Source organism: Hyperolius riggenbachi, chromosome 5 (assembly GCF_040937935.1).
Source record: "Hyperolius riggenbachi isolate aHypRig1 chromosome 5, aHypRig1.pri, whole genome shotgun sequence".
NCBI classification, from domain to species: Eukaryota; Metazoa; Chordata; class Amphibia; order Anura; family Hyperoliidae; genus Hyperolius; species Hyperolius riggenbachi.
The window spans coordinates 47,676,361-47,692,244 of NC_090650.1; the positions used below are offsets into that span (position 1 = coordinate 47,676,361).

At 46.2% G+C, this 15,884-nt stretch overlaps 1 protein-coding gene across 1 annotated transcript in view; it reads left to right on the top strand.

The window, feature by feature from the left end:
• The window catches only part of SPAG6 (sperm associated antigen 6), a 202,451-nt gene that overhangs the window by 20,091 nt on the left and 166,476 nt on the right, over positions 1-15,884 (top strand). The gene's annotated exons all lie outside the window — the stretch shown is intronic.

The following is a 15,884-nucleotide window of genomic DNA, read 5'->3' on the forward strand; positions in this document are numbered from 1 at the left end:
AAGTAAGATTAAAGAAGAACGTGAACGTTTAATTGCTGTAAGCACTGGATGTGAAAAATGTCATGTATTTACATTGATTGATGTTTTAGGATTTTTGGTCCTTTTTCTGATGTTTTCTTGTCGTGCAAGAAAGCTGTGAAAACAGTGGCTTTGCTCTGAGCTACTTCTTTCTTTATAACCATTTTATACAGTTATTATGTAGCCAGCTGGAGGTGGTGGTGAACTGAGAAGGGACTGGCTACAGCCTCCCTCACAGAAGGTCAGGGTGACCTCTTTCCACAGAGCAGGTTGTCTCTGAACAAGTCTGGAAGTGTTTACAGCGTGAAAGGGCTGCGGATCTCCTGAACAGGCTGAGCAGTCCGTGTTTTGGGAAAACACAAGACGCCTTTTTCACAAGCACGAGGCAGCTTATCTTCAGGATTATGTTGTGTTTCCAAGTAAGAAAATGATATGGAAGAATTATGGTTCTCATCCAGTGACACCTTTACTAATCTTTCTAGCCAAGGGTGTGGAATAATTTACACAGCATAGAGCTATGAGAAATGTGTGAAATAGTCCTGTATACTGTACGTCCAGTATTGGGATTTATATCAAGAAAGTCACCATTCAGCTGCCCTAGCCCAGGGCTTATTTAAGATGATGTAAATGTGATATAAATTCGCTGGAAGGACCATGTGATCGAGTTGATCAAATGACTGGTTTATATGTCTCAGATTGACTGGTTGTGATCATGTGATTATGCCTCGCTTCCTCCTGTATGGACACAGACAGGAAGCAGCAGGGCTGTGGAGTTGGTACAAAAATCATCCAACTCCGACTCCTCAGTTTATGAAACCACCGACTCCAACTCCGACTCCAGGTACCCAAAATAGCTCCGACTCTGAAGTCTAATAGTTACCAGGGCTGTGGATTTGGTACAAAATCATCCGACTCCGACTCCTGAACTCCGACTCCTCAGTTTATGAAACCACTGACTCCAACTCTTCGGCTCCGACTCCAACTCAGACTCCACAGCTCTGGGAAGCAGAAGTGATGACTGGTTAACTGGTTGTAGCCTGCCCAGGGCTGGCTCTAGTAACAATGGGGCCCCTTGCCAAAATTAACCAAGAGGCCTCTTAGACACCCCCGACCAAAAAGCGGCAGTAGGGACCCTTTAGTGCAGCCATATTCACCCCCAGGCCCATCAGCTGTAATCACTCCCTGACTTAATTGGGATTTTTGAGGTCCCGTAGAAAAAAAAAGAATTCCATGCGCTTCCACTCCAGAGAAGGAACCGATCACATCCAAAACGACAATTAATCCTATTCGGTATTCAGGCACTGTGCTGCTCCAATATAAGGTAGTGCAAAGGAACATCTAAAAGAAGAGGAGCACTCTAAGTGCATTACCTTCAGGTTAAACTTTATTGTGCATGGTAAGCATGGGTACTTACAAGATTGAAGAATTAAAAACGCCTATCAGCGGTGAGCCGACCGCTAAACCCCTCTGCAGTGATTAATACACTATTGGGTCATCTGATGAAGGCGCAGCGCGGCGAAACGTGTAATGACGTCACGCGCACATCGTGACTGAGCCACGCTGTGAGAGAACGCGGAAAAGCCGCCACATGTACTGACAGCAAGGCGGTTGATTCCGCGTCCAACGCGGCGGTCTGCACGTGGAAGCATGCATCTAGTGACATGGCAGAACGCGGAAAAGCCGCCGCATGTACTGACAGCAAGGCGGCTGGTTCCGCGTCCAGCGCGGCGGTTTGCACGCAGCAGTGTGCAGCTGGTGTGGCTGAGCCTGTTAGTTCACACAGGTTTAGGAATACGCGCGCGCGCTGAAAGGCAGAACTTTTATGATGATCAAGGGGGGATCAGCTGACCAGGCCGGTCAGCTGACCTCAGAGCTGGTAACCATTGGTTGATCACTTTAGGGTTGCGCCAGAGAGCACTGCTCTATAGATGGTTACTGCTGGCCACTCTCAAATTGTCTGCCGTTGCGATCACTACGTGGAAGCACTCAGACCTTAGTCAGATCCAACAGTGTGTTTGAACCAGGAGGACCTGGGAATTCACACTGAGCCAGATTACTTTTGTTATTATTCTGTTATACTTAAGACTAGTTCCAGGGTGTAGAGACCACGGACCTCACACCCAAGACTAGGGAATTTGTGTTATCATTCTGTTATACTTCAGACTAGTTCCAGGGTGTAGAGACCACGGACCTTACACCCAAGACTAGGGAACTTGTGTTATCATTCTGTTATACATCAGACTAGTTCCAGGGTGTAGAGACCACGGACCTCACACCCAAGACTAGGCATTGTTTGATATTTGTTATGACCTATTGCTTTCCTGACTATCCCTCTGCTTTCTGATTCGGTACCACGCATATCTGATATCACGTTGCCAAACCCTGCCTGACTTGGATACCGAATCAGCCTTCTGTCTTTATACTTTATCTGTCTGTGTGTTGCCGACCTGGCTTGCCCGACCTCGAGAGCTATCTCTCTCCACTTAAGAGATAGTCTCCTGGATCGGTCAGTGACATCCACCTTCAGGTGTCACTCACTCTCTGGTCCTTCCTACCTTCAGCCTGACTCCACCCCTCGGAGAGTCTCAGGCTGCTGGAAGGTTTCTGTACTCTCCATAGCAGTGTCTTCTGTACTGCTTAGGGTCACCTGTTCATCAGGTGGGTTGCTCAAAGTCATACTGTTACACCAAACACTCACCATATATATATATATATCTAGAGGTGTCCAGAGGTTAGCACTATATCTGTATTATTGGTGATTCTGCAGATCATCCATAATCAGGTATAGATCTGTATTCTTGGTGATACTGCAGATCACCAATAATCAGATTCTCTCTGCGTGCTGACACCGATCGTTACACACGCCCACCGCCTCGTAAGACTACTCCAGAAAGACCGGAGACCGCGCTGCTGGCCACAGCGCGTGCATTCATCACTGCAGAGGGGTTTAGCAGTCGGCTCACCGCTGATAGGCGTTTTTAATTCTTCAATCTTGTAAGTACCCATGCTTACCATGCACAATAAAGTTTAACCTGCACTTAGAGCGCTCCTCTTCTTTTTGAGGTCCCGCAAGGTCTTTGGCAGAGTAGCGTCTTACTTGTGCTGGTAGGCGCACTGCTCTGTCAGTTTGTGACAGTTAAGTTGGGGGGCACCTTGAGGGCCCCTACAGGCTCTGGGGCCCACCCACTTTTCCTCACTGATAGCGCCGGCCCTGGGCCTGCCAGGCTTAAAGTATAATAAATACGGACATTTATTTTTCCTGGATCAAGAGTAGCTATTTCCACCTTGTGTCCCCAATCACCACATGGCAAGTATAGCCACTATAGCCCCTATTGACAAGCATACTTTTAAACACCTAAACCCCCTTTCCCCCCTAAGCATAGCAAATTCTCCCACATATCAAATATATCTACAGTATATACTCCTCCTCAGCAGAACTGAATAGACCGGATTATAACGGATGTGAATGGATCCTATGTTAATCAATAGCATCCGTTCACATTACTTTTGATTACATTTGATATTTCTGGCTTGCCAGATGCGCCACATTGACCGCACGCTAACAGAACGAAAAGCTGATATGTTTGACGCTTTCTACACGAATCAGATTTTGATCTATGCAGTGTTAAAGGGAACCTAAACTGAGAAGGAGATGGATTTTTCCTTTTAAAATTATACCAGTTGCCTGACTCTCCTGCTGCTCCTGTGTCTCTAATACTTTAAGCCACAGCCCCAAAGAAGCATGCAGATCAGGTGCTCTGACTGAAGTCAGACTGGATTAGCTGCATGCTTGTTTCAGGTGTGTGATTCAGGCACTGCTTGAGCCAAAGGTATCAGCAGGACAGCCAGGCAACTGGTATTGTTTAAAAGGAAACATCCATATCCCTCTCAGTTAAGGTTCCCTTTAAGCGGCCCTATTTCCTTCCCCTCCCCATGATAAATGTTGCCATATTTACTCTACGACAAAAGGTGTACAAAAGCAAGTTTTTAGCTACTACATTGCCAGACAGTCAAAGCAAATCGTTTTTAGTTCTGGTGTAGACAGTGTTCCATTTAGTGAACCGCCCTCTGTGTACCAACAGGCCTGAAGGCCGGACAGACCACTTAAAAAGTCCTACAGAGATGAAAATTATCAACATTATTAAAGAGTAATTAAGGAAAACCCCTCTGGGCGATACTTACCTCGGGAGGGGGAAGCCTCAGGGTCCCAATGAGGCCTCCCCCTCCCCTGAAGCTTCAGGGAATCCAGAGCTGGCTCCTCCCAATCCTCCCGCAATCCTCCCCTGACAATCCTCAGAAGGCTTGGTTTATTCACTTCTCCGGGATCCAGCGCAGGCGCAGTAGCGTCTTTGTTCAGGCTAGGGGGAAATAGCTGAATCTGACCGTATCCAGTGCCTGCTCAGTAGAGCGGATCGATCTATTTCCGCCTTAACCCGAATGAAGAGCAGCTAGTGCGCCTGCACAGGATTGCAGTAGGTAAATATTTACCTCGCCGCACTTCAGGGGGACCCGGGCACTTGAACAGAGGGACGGAGGAGGACGGGGGAAGCCTGGTTAGGACCCTGAGGCTTCCCCCTCCCGAGATAAGTATCCCTCAATGGGAGGTTTTCTTTAAAGCAAATCTGATGCGGAAAAAAACAAAAACATATGATATAAGGAATTGTATGTGTAGTACGGATAATGAATAGAACATTAGTAGCATAGAAAGGAGTCTCATATTTTTATTTTCAGTTATGTCGATTTTTTTTAGAACATCGCATCATTCTGTCACAGTTGTTGTTTTAAAAGCATACTCTGTCTTTTAAGCTATAAAACGAAGCAGAAATAATGAACCTTTGAACTTTCCTGCAGTAAAACCTTATCACAAGCTGTCTCTCACTGTTTCTTGACTGTTTAAAGTGGATCCGATATGAACTTTTACTCATTGCATAATTGTGTTCCTTTCCTATTGTTTACAGGGCATTCCTCAAGCCAAATACTTTTTTGTTTTTGTTTTAATACTATAATTCCCTATAAACTAAACAAGCCACGCCCACAGGTTTTCAGAGAGCCAAGGCAGTTTCAGACAGTAGCAAGGGCTCATGGGAGCTCAGTCTGGGCAGGAGGAGGGGGAGGTATTACTAGTCAGAGATTTCAGAGGCAGAGGGAAGGAGGGAGGAGGAGGGGGGATTAGGTTTTTTTGCTCAGGATGCAGATAAGCCTGCCTCTGTGAAATGTTTACAAACAACATGGCTGCTGTCATTGTGTTACAGGAAGAAAGAATCATATTCTATTAAAGCTGTTTGTAGCTAGATTTGTTGTCTAAACTTTAGATAAGATATATAGACAAGTTACTTGTTTTAGTCAGTTTTTCATCTCGGATCCGCTTTAAGTACTTCAGAAATCAGGACTGTATTCCACCCAGTGGGTCGAACAACTCAGAGAAGCTCTTTTGCATAGCTAACAACTGTAACAACTTCCTGCACTGGAACACAATAAGAGACTATTTTCTTTGCAACTAATGTTCTATTTCTTAGCTATACTACACATACAATTCATTATATCATAAGTTTATTTTCGCTTTAACATTATTATTATTATTATTATTATCATTATTGCTTTACATAATGCCATCATCTTACAATTTCATTTATGAGGATTTTTTATCTTTTATGTCTCTGTTGGATGATTTTAGTAATGCACATTTTTTTATTTGCGATCAATCTAAACACCAATTTTTGTGACAAGCTGAGTATACAGAAAAATGTAAAGTGTTTTTGACCTTCACTGCTATCGTGTAGTTTAAAACCCCAAGTTTTATTAAGCAAATAGGATTAATAACCCGCAGATTGCTTTCATATTTATTAGTGGTAAAGGTTTTAAAGCCCTGCAAAGTGATTCCACTTTGATTAGCAGCAAAGTGATTATAGGCCTTTTGTAACGTGTCTTCCACTTGATTACCATTAAAGCGGTTAATGCCCCGTAAAGTTGATTTATAGCCGCCCAATCTAAATCACTGCAAGTCAATCATGCTGGTTGGGAATTGCGTCTCAGTCCAAGGTCTCAGGCTGATTTAAAAGGACCCGAGAGGGAAAGAGTCCGATTATAATAAAGCCACGGTCTGTCCTCGCTAAATTATCAATAGTTGGTCAAATGTGATCTGTATAAAATCAGGAACAGACAGTAACTCGCAAACCTATGCAAACGAAAACCTACATTTTACAGTTGTACAGAGGCGCCAGAAGAATAAAAAACATTCTTAAAAAACATTTTAAAAAATTTAAAATGAAGGAGGCAGTGGTGGACCTACCCCCTTGAGGTACACATAAGATGCTGCTGATTTTTTTCAACAAAAATAGACAAGTGCGTCGTGTTTCGCGGGCACATCCCACTTCATCAGGCTATAAAAGGGAGCATACTGTATAACTCATGCAGGTCTAATACCAAGCTTAGCGCCTCTGTCTTCCTATGTACAGCTCTGTCCTCGATGAAGTCCATGTTGTGTGGGCTGCTAACAGAGTCAGTTGCCTGTTCAGGTATGAGTCCTGAGTCAGTTGCCTGTTCGGATACGAGTCTAAAACCTATATTTGTCTCTTTGAGTTGCTTTTAAATTGTACTTTATTTAGCATTTAGATAGATGCGCATGTGCATTTGAGTTGATTTGGTGGTGTCACTTGTAAAAATATTGGTCATTTACATGACCAATATTTTACTATGGACTAACCCGGCCCCCATCCTTACACAAACCCCCTTCCACCTAATGCCTAACACTAACCTCCCTAATGCCTTACACTAAACCCCCCATGCCTAGCACTAATCCCCCACCTAATGCCTAACACTAACCTCTCCTCCTAGTGCCTAACACTAACGTCCTCCTTGTTATACCTAACACTAATCCCAGTGCCCAAGCAACCGCTATTTTTAGCCAATCGGCCGATCTGCTACTATCTACATTTACTACAGACTAACCCGGCCCCCATCCTCACGCAACCCCCTCCCACCTAATGTCTAACACTACCCCCCCTTTTCCCTCCAGTGCATAACACTAACCTCCCTAATGCCTTACACTACCCTTCACACCTTGCATCGGAGTCTAATAGATGCCTGAGGACCCCTGTGCCCAAATGACCTGACCTGCAGTTTGACAACCACAGGCCTTGGTGCAAATACCGCAGTTCCCCCTCCCCAGTATTGCCTTTTTTTCTAGTCCCCCCCCCCTGAAAAAAAAATTCAGCTGTGAGATTCTCATCCTCAGGGGTCATGTAACCCCCATTCCAAGACCAACTCAATGCTCCTACACACACCAGTCCGACTCTGTTATCTGGCACAATTTTCTGGGGAACACTTCCCTTTATAGCCAAACACCAGTGGGATGCTGAATGACAAGTTGGCTCTTTGACCCATGCTACAATCCTCACATTCACAGACAGATTAAGGTTTATTGGAGCCTTAGGCAACAGGCAAAAGCAGTTTTGGGCTCTTTGTACTTATCACATGGCTTTTCTAGTAAGTTTAGGTGATAAAAGGTAGTGCCATCCAATACCCCGGACACCCACCAAGACCTAGTCACTTGCCTAGGTTGCCTTGTGGATAATCCGGCTCTGCCCACATTCCCTTATGCTGTCACAACAAATAAACAAATTATGGCAGGATTGGTTAGTGGCTATATTACAATGTGGAGATATCCTGTGCAAATACTCATTTTACACTGAGACAGTAGTTTGCTTTTTAGTATGTTATTCTGGTCAATCCGTGATGAGGTACCTCAGCCAGTTAAAGGGCACCTGACCTGAGGCAAAGCTAACTAAGGTAAATACAGCACTATGTTTATGCTGGATTCACATACCTCTGTATATTGACCGTTCCTCTCCTCATTTGCACCCAGTTGGCATAATTATGAAAAATGTGAATCTTCAGATTAGAAGAATCAGGCTTGCAGTCATGTTCCCTCCTATCACCCTCCTAATCCCTTCTCTTCCCCGCCCCATTCACGCCCCTTAAAGAGCAACTTCAGTGAAAATAATGTAATAAAAAAGTGCTTCATTTTTGCTATAATTATGTATAAATGATTTAGTTACCGTATATTCCGGCTTATAAGACGACCCCCTAACTTTTCCAGTTAAAATATAGAGTTTGGGATATACTCGCTGTAGAAGACTACCCCTCTTCCAACGCACACCAAAGAAAAATGAAAAATCATCATATACTGGTGCTATGTAATGAACAGATACTGGTGCTGCACTGTATGTGGTACCCAGTATATAACAGGATACAGGTGATTGACTGGTTGGATTGGCCAACTCTCCCTCTCAATAAGCGGATTAGTCAGCTCACCTTGTCTCCCTGTCTATCAGAGCGTTATGGAAGAATAGATCGCGCTGTGCCCATAAAATGCGCCTCTTTCACCCTTCTGGCCCCACCCTTGTATCCTATTTACCTCCTTCTCTTTCTCTCAGATCTCGCACATGTGCTCCTGCGCCGCTTCACTACAGTCCTCAGCAGCGAGATCTGAGAGGCGGTAACAGGATAGGGCATATCACCCAGCATCAATGACACCCGGCGTATAAGACGACCCCTGACTTCTCAGAAGATTTTCAAGGGTTAAAAAGTAGTCTAATACGCCAGAATATACAGTAGTTTTTGCCCATCGTAAAATCTTTCCTCTCCCTGATTTACATTCTGACATGTATCACATGGTGACATGTTTACTGCTGGCAGGTGATGTCAGTGGAAGGAGATGCTGCTTGCTTTTTTGGCAGTTGGACCCAGCTGTAAACAGCTGTTATGACCCACAATGCAACAAGGCTCCCACAGTGTGATGTCAGAACCATGGTCCTGACATCACACTGTGGTAGGGGGTTCACCACAATATCAGCCATACAGAGCCCCCTCATGATCCATTTGTGAAAATGAAAATATTTCTCATGGGAAAGGGGGTATCAGCTACTGATTGGCATGAAGTTCAATTCTTGGTTACGATTTCTCTTTGAGAGGAGGCAATGGGAGGGTGGTAGGAGGGCGCATCACAGAAAGCCTGCCTCTTCCTGTCTGAAAATTTGACTTCAACCAAAAGTCTTATTTTTTAAGGAGCGATTATGCGGGTCGGTATGTGGATCCAGCGTGACCATACCGTTATGCTTACCTTATGGAATCCTTGTTAGGTCAGGTGTCCTTTAAGAAGGATTGTTTTTCAAAATTATCATAGCCTGTCCAGTTGAGCTTTCCTTGTGGTTTAGAGTTACAGATTACCCAGCAAGCTCATAGTGAACCAGAACTCCTAGGAGTGTGTAAGGGGCTACAATGGGCCAAAAAGCCCTCTTACTAAAATGTTATGCAAAACAAAAGTTTTCCTTCTTAAAACAGAAGGTATTTGCGATTATTCACATTGGAGTGAGCATATAATGTCTCCCACAATGCATCACTGCTGAATATGCAAATTATCTTTTTGTTGTCCCTGTAAGCTAGCCACACCTCCAGAACCGCTGGAATGCAATGATGTGTCAGCTTGTTAATATTACAGAGCCACAATAATCCAACATGCATACAGACTGTTTCGGATTGGTTGATCCTCTTCAGTGCATGGCATGGATTAATGTGGCTCTATGGGGTAGGACTTTAAGAACCCCGAGTTACAGACTACCCAGCAAGCTCATGGTGAGCGGATGGATGGATTAGGCAACCCCTGCTGCCACAGATATAAGATTGTACCTCAACCCAGTCGAAAACATAAGACTGTCATCTGGTGTCTGTGGCCAGGTCTGTAAAACGTGGTCTTCACCACGGTTACATGCATTGCACAGACCAGATGAAGCACTTGCAAGGACCCCTTAAGGCCAATACACACGGGGTACGGCCGTCGCCGCAGCCACGTGGCACGCGCGTGTTGTGGCGACAGGTCGCCCGTGTGTATAACGCGCGCGCCCGAACCGTCGCCCGTCGGAGCTGTCGCCAGGCGATTGACATGTTCAATCGTCGGCTACAGCTGTCGCCGCGACTTCGCCGGAACTGTCGCTAGTCCCGCGTGAGTACGCGGGCTAGCGGCAGGAGACGTACGCGAGTGAATGGAGCATCCTACCGGGGGATGCTCCATTCTCAAACAGCTTCCGCCGCGTCTCTGCCTTTCTGGCGAGACGTGTGGACAGCTGTCGCTCCCTGTTCGCGTGCGCGCATGCAACGGGGTACAATTGTCCCCCGTGAGTATGTAGCTTTATTCATGCTTTCCATGGATCTGTTCAGCAGCTTTCTCGTACAGTCACTAGCTGTGATTTCAAGCCTTCTCCTTTCTCCGTGTCCTTGTATATTCTGGCAGCTCTTCGTAAAAATAAATGTATTTTCGGCAGGACACTGGGGGAGCTTATTAATTCAGCATAAATCCAATGTCAACAGTTTGGTTCAAGAGGAGAAACCCTTTTCTTTTTTTTATATGTTGCTTTAGAAATGCATTTTCTCGGCTTATTTACCCGCTGAATGATGGGTAAATAAGCAATGTGACACGACAGCGATTCTTGTACTGTAATAACCGCCTGTCCCTGGTGGATAGAGTAATACAATGTGTGTCTGATTATCTCCATTCACCTTGGGGAATAAGGGTCTTCATGTCAGCATGGGGAGAGCGATATGTCTGCTTTCAAGCAGTAAAACCAGCGGGGAGGCAGCAGACAGAGTACTGGGTGTTTCTGCGCGGCGCTGCAGCTTCATACATGATTACTTTATTTGAAAGAAAGGCGTATTTTATGTCTCTGAATGCTAAACGTGAGATGAGAAAATCCAGCGGAACCCAGGGAGAGAATTGGCTGCTTTTGTGCGGCGTCTGTGTCTGCTGCGTTCTGACGTTCATCGCTAATCTTACTTGAGCGATATCGCATTATCTCTCATTCCAGTTCTGTGTGAAATATATTTCATGGGACCACTATCACGAAGAAATTGTAAAATTTAAAATACAGACATACATATAAAAAGTAAGAGTAAATGCACTGTAAGAGACTTTTTTCCTGTGCAGCTGTCATTTTTTCCTGTGCAGCTGTCATTTTTTCCTGTGTAGCTGTCACTTACAGTCAGCATTATTAATTTAGAGATGCAGAGTGTAGTCGTGCAGACCATAGGGTGTTAGCCAAGATGTAAGTTGGGTGCTCGAATAATATGGTGTACAACAACACCGCCAAAGATAGATCCAACAAATATTTGGTGTCGGCACACAAAGTCGTAAATCATATAGTTAATTGGAATGCAAAAAGTATAAATCCAACGTTTTGGAGCGTCAAAGCGTCCCTTTGTCAAGGAAATAGGGTATCAACCAGAATCCAAGCTGGTCTGAACGAACAGCATTCACCAACAGGCAATGTTCAAAAAAATCAATGTGAATTCTACCTATCAATGCGGAGGATTCTCATTGGTCCACCATAAACCAATGATAATTTTTTGTGTTGCAGCAAAATTCCCAAAGGTTTTTTTTTTCTGCTCACCGATGCCCTGTAGTGGGCCAAATGGCGGTGGAACTGAAAATCCATGGGACAGGTGAGTGTTTTTCATGCGGCGACATAGGCTTACATTGTGTCCGATTTGCGGCACTATCGTTGTCAGGAACCGGCCCGCGGCACGCCTGCGTATACGGTTCCCGACTGCGGGTTTGACCAGATTAAGCGGGGAACAGCCTTATTTAAGCTACAAACAAGGCTGGAACCCCTCAAACACTTCTCACTGCCACCACTAGCTGTGCGCTAGACACTTCCACTCTGCTGTCGAGTCCTCAGCGCGCACTCCGCGTTTTCGTATCTGGGTCAGCTTTGCGCTTAGGCCAAATACGGGAACGCCACGCACCCACACACACACACAGTTGCAATCTTACACTGTCGTGAAGCAAAGACCCACTAACAGTCGTTCCGAACGATACTGTTAGCTACTCGCACTGGCGTTGTTCGTACGTTGGGTCAGCTGCGCGCTTAGGCCAACGTATGACAAACGCCCCCACACCCAATGCAATTACAATTTCCTACGGTAGTGTTGCTCAAGCGTACAATTAGGCATGAACTTATACACGGTTACACTTCAGTCTCTTCTAGGCTATGAGGGTTAGTTTAGTACGGCAGAAGTCAAACTTATTAAATAATAATTTAATATTCTAGAAAAACATAGAACAGTGCAAACTTAATATATACAGAAAAATTACAAAAAACAAAGTAAAAATAGTTACAAGATAAAGTTACAAAGATAACACACAAAGCGATTTTGCTTACCAAAATAAAGGGATCCCGATAGAAGAATCGTGGACTTTGGTGTGGACGGACACAGTCTGGCTAGACCAGGAGTTCACTAGCTTGGGCCAGGAGACCGGCTGCCACTACCGTCAGAAGAGAACTCCTTTGAGGTAGCTGTCCCCTGGTTTTTATAATGAAATATTCGCCTCGAGGCTGTAAGCCTGTGTGGACGGGGGGGAAGCTGGATTTAATTACATCCTCAGTCATAATTGGATTTCCAGAGATCCAACATCCACTATAGTCCACACACCCAACAAAAGACTTCCTTAGCCCAATTTCCCCAGGTTACAATGTCTTTACATCAAGAGATTGTTAAATGAGGCTTTTCAACTCCACCAATAATTCAATTTCCACAGGTAGAAATGGTATCAAAAGGACTTCACCTCTTCAATAATTTCCAGTAGGCTGTCAAATACATTTCAAACATTCAGGTGTCAGCTTCCCCCTGCCCCCAAGATTCTAGCAGGCTTGCCTTGTCCCAATGGCTGACACCAGACTCAAAAGCCATGCCGACCAGCCTATTCTTCCTCAATTGGCAGGTAATTAGCAGTAGACACAGTTTCCCCTGCTGGACAATGGGGCAGAGGTAATGGACATCTACATACAGAATTACATTAGACAGACTTCAGTTTACTCTGGCCAGGTGACCAATTACTCCCAAGCCCAATACACATCTGAGGCATTATTCAGACAACATGGTCTGACCACCTGTATAGGCTTCACAGCAACTGTCTAATTAAGGGTTTCCTCATTAGAAGCAGACAATGATAGGTAATTTACACTTTATACGGAATTCCAGGAAGACTGGCTAACAGACAATCCCATATGTTACAGTCAAAAAATGAAGGAAATATGTTCCTGTTATCCTTAATATCATCAGCACCTCAATATATCTCCACACCTCCGCCGTTAACTTGGTGCAAGGCAGATGATCTTCCCAGATCATCCTGCCTGCACCTACACTGTTGGTTCTGCTTGACGGGACAGCCCATCAGCATTCCCATGATTGCTCCCCTTCCTATGTTGAATGGTGAAGCTATATTGTTGGAGAACTAAGCTCCATCTCAGCAGTTTTCCATTGTCCCCAGAAACCCGATGTAACCAACTAAGAGGGTTGTGGTCGGTTACGACGGTGAATACACGACCGTAGAGATAGTGCTGCAGCTTTTGTAGGGCCCATACAATTGCCAAGCACTCCTTCTCTATGGTGGCGTAAGCTACCTCCCGGGGTAGCAGCTTCCGACTTAAGTACAGAATCGGATGTTCTTCCCCAGTTTGGTTTACCTGGCTTAATACAGCACCTAGGCCAAAGGCTGAGGCGTCCGTCTGGACTACAAACCGTCGGCTGAAGTCTGGCGCTTGCAACACGGGAGGGCTGGCTAGGGCCCTCTTCAGAGCTGTGAATGACTGTTCACATTCTGGTGTCCAGAGAATCTGCTTGGGCAGCTTCTTTTTTGTGAGGTCTGTCAAGGGCTTGGCGAGGGCACTGTAGCTGGGGACAAACTTTCTATAGTACCCCGCAGTCCCTAAGAAGGACTGAATCTGCTTCTTCGTGTGGGGGGTGGGCCAGGACACAATGGCATCTACCTTCCCAGTATCTGGACGAAGCTCTCCCCCCCCCACCACATGTCCCAGGTACTGTACCTGTTTCATGCCTATCTGACACTTGCTAGGCTTGACTGTTAGTCCTGCTGCAGTGATGCGCCCCAAAACCTGTGACAGCTGCGCTAAGTGGTCGTTCCAGTTGGCGCTAAACACGGCGATGTCATCTAGGTAGGCGACAGCGCAGTGTTCCAAACCTTCCAGGAGACCATTTACAACCCTTTGGAAGGTGGCTGGGGCGTTTTTCATCCCAAAAGGCATCACATTAAACTCAAACAGACCTGAGGGGGTGATAAAGGCAGACCTCTCCCGTGCCTCAGCTGTTAGAGGGACCTGCCAGTATCCCCGACTCAAATCCACGATTGTTAGATATTGCGCGCCAGCTAGCTTATCTAACAATTCGTCGACCCTCGGCATTGGGTAAGCATCTGATGCAGTTATCAAATTTAGTTTTCGATAATCTACACAGAACCGAGTGGTCTGGTCCCGTTTGGGTACTAGCACTACAGGTGATGCCCATGCGCTGTGCGACCGTTGGATCACCCCTAGTGACAGCATTTCCTCAATCTCCTTGCTGATGTGGGCCTGAACCTCAGGGGAGACTCTATAGGCTGACTGTCTAACCGGCTTGTTATTTCCGGTGTCAACATGGTGTACAGCCAGGCTGGTCAGACCAGGGCGGGCTGTAAAGGTACCACGGTAAAGGATCAGCACATCAGATAGCCCAGCCTGCTGCTCTGCTGTCAACTCCGGATTGATCTGCACCTCGGTAACAGAGTCGGTTTCCTGGGTGGATGCCAGGATGTCAACCAGGGCCTCTGCTTCACCGTCCGGTAGCAAACTGCAGACAGGGAGAGCGCAAGCGGTTCTAGCATGATGTTCCTTTAACATATTTACATGGTATGTTTTCAGCTGCTTACCTCGGTCATCCAGCGCGACCACATAGGTCACATCACTAATCTTCCTATGTATGGTATAGGGCCCATCCCAAGCGGCCTGCAGCTTATTCTGTCGCATCGGGTTTAGGACCCATACCTTGCGACCTACCTCATAAACTCTCTCCCTAGCCCCGTGGTCATACCACTGCTTCTGGGTGGCCTGGGCTTGAGTCAGATTCTCTCGCACTAACCCCACCAGGGTGTCCATCTTTTCCCGGAACTTCAGAACGTATTCCACTATGGAGACCCCGTGGCCCATATCCTGCCCCTCCCAGACCTCTCGAATGAGATCGAGGGGTCCGCGTACCCTCCTCCCATATAATAACTCAAAGGGCGAGAACCCGGTGGATGCCTGGGGCACCTCACGATAAGCAAACAGTAAGTGGGGCAGGTATCGCTCCCAGTCTCTCCCTTGCGATTCAACAAACACCCTTAGCATCTGTTTCAGAGTACCATTGAACCGCTCACATAACCCATTTGTCTGGGGGTGGTAAGGGCTGGCCATGATGTGTTCTACCTGCATTTGTTTACAGAGGCATTCCATTAGGCGCGACATGAATTGCGGGCCGTGATCGGTGAGCATTTCACGGGGAAAACCGACCCGTGAGAAAATGCGCACCAATGCGTCCGCAACCTTGTCTGCCCGTATGGAGCTCAGGGCTACAGCTTCAGGGTAGCGAGTGGCATAATCGACCACCGTAAGAATGAAACGTTTCCCTGTGCTGCTGGGTATCGCTAGAGGCCCAATTATGTCAACAGCAACCCTTTGGAAGGGCTCCTCTATGATGGGTAAGGGCCTTAGTGGGGCTTTGTCGGTGTCACCTGCTTTGCCGACCCGCTGACAGGCGACACAAGACCGGCAAAAATCAGCAACATCTGTCCCCATGTGGGGCCAATAAAAATTGTGGGCAAGCCGGGATTTGGTCTTGCGGATCCCCAAGTGACCAGCCAGGGGCACCTCATGTGCTATTCTCAATAGCTGCTCCCTGTACCTGTGAGGAACAATCAACTGCCGGTCGGCCTCCTCCACTTCAGACGGCTCAGAGGGAATAACCTCTCTGTACAGTCTGCCGTGTTCCCAGTACACCCTCAC